This window comes from Arachis duranensis, chromosome 6 (assembly GCF_000817695.3).
Source record: "Arachis duranensis cultivar V14167 chromosome 6, aradu.V14167.gnm2.J7QH, whole genome shotgun sequence".
NCBI lineage: Eukaryota > Viridiplantae > Streptophyta > Magnoliopsida > Fabales > Fabaceae > Arachis > Arachis duranensis.
In genome coordinates, this window is record NC_029777.3 from 35,356,017 (window position 1) to 35,357,857 (window position 1,841).

The window sequence follows — 1,841 nt, forward strand, 5'->3', positions numbered from 1 at the left end:
ATTAAAAACAAAATCTTCCCTCTTGTGTCATCCTAGCGTTAAACGCCCAGAATGGTGCACATTCTGGCGTTTAACGCCCAAAACTATACCCTTTTGGGCGTTAAACGCCCAGCCAGGTACCCTGGCTGGCGTTTAAACGCCAGTTTGCCTTCCTCACTGGGCGTTTTGAACGCCCAGCTTTTTCTGTGTAATTCCTCTGCTGTATGTTCTGTATCTTCAATTCTCTGTATTATTGACTTGAAAAGACTCAAATTAAAAATATTTTTGGATTTTTAATAATAAGGGATAATCAAAATGCAACCACAATCAAATAACAATGCATGCAAGACACCAAACTTAGCAGTTTGTATACTACTGACACTAACAAAATGAGAATGCATATGAGACACACAAAACACTCAAGTCAATTTGTATACTACTGACACTATATGAGACACATAAACACTCAAGTCTATAGAATTCAAAGATCAGAGCAATGAAATCATCAAGAACAACTTGAAGATTACTAAGACACATGAATGAATGCAAGAAAAACAGAAACATGCAATTGACACTAAATTTAATATGAGACTCTAGACTCAAACAAGAAATATTTTTGGATTTTATGATTTTGTAATTTTTTTTGTGATTTTTTTTTCGAAAATTAGAAAAGAAAATAAAGGTATCAAAATTCTTAATGAGAATTCTAGGAATCATGCAATGTTAGTCTAAAGCTTTAGTCTAAAGAAATTAGACATGGCTAGCCAAGCTTCAGCAGAACATTGCATTCAAGAGCTAAATTGATGAAAATCAATCAGCTTTGGTGATGATAAGAACATCACCTTGAAACACTAGAATTCATTCTTAAGAACTCTGAAGAAAAAAAATACCTAATCTAAGCAACAAGATGAACCGTCAGTTGTCCATACTCGAACAATCCCCGGCAACGGCGCCAAAAACTTGGTGCGCGAAATTGTGATCACTACAACTCCGCACAACTAACCAGCAAGTGTACTGGGTCGTCCAAGTAATAAACCTTACGCGAGTAAGGGTCGATCCCACAGAGATTGTTGGTATGAAGCAAGCTATGGTCACCTTGTAAATCTTAGTCAGGCAAACTCAAATGGATAGGCGTGATATATGAATAAAACATAAAGATAAAGATAGAGATACTTATGCAATTCATTGGTGGGAATTTCAGATAAGTGCATGAAGATGCTGTGTCCCTTCCGTCTCTCTGCTTTCCTACTGTCTTCATCCAATCCTTCTTACTCCTTTCCATGGCAAGCTTAAAGTGGAATTGAATGGAAGAACAATAGTAATTGCATTAATACTCGAGGTACAGCAGAGCTCCACACCTTAATCTATGGTGTGTAGAAACTCCACCGTTGAAAATACATAAGAACAAGGTCTAGGCACATCAAAACAAGGATAGCTACCAAGATGATCAAAGGATCTAAAATGATCCAAAGATGAAAATACAATAGTAAAAGGTCCTACTTATAGAGAACTAGTAGCCTAGGGTTTACAGAGATGAGTAAATGACATAAAAATCCACTTCCGAGCCCACTTGGTGTGTGCTCGGGCTGAGCAATAAAGCATTTTCGTGTAGAGACTCTTCTTGGAGTTAAACACCAGCTTTGGTGCCAGTTTGGGCGTTTAACTCCCATTCTTGTGCCAGTTCCGGCGTTTAACGCTGGGAATTCTGAAGGTGACTTTAGACGCCGGTTTGGGCCATCAAATCTTGGGCAAAGTATGGACTATTATATATTGCTGGAAATCCCAGGATGTCTACTTTCCAACGCCGTTGAGAGCGCGCCAATTGAGTTTCTGTAGCTCCAGAAAATCCACTTCGAGTGCAG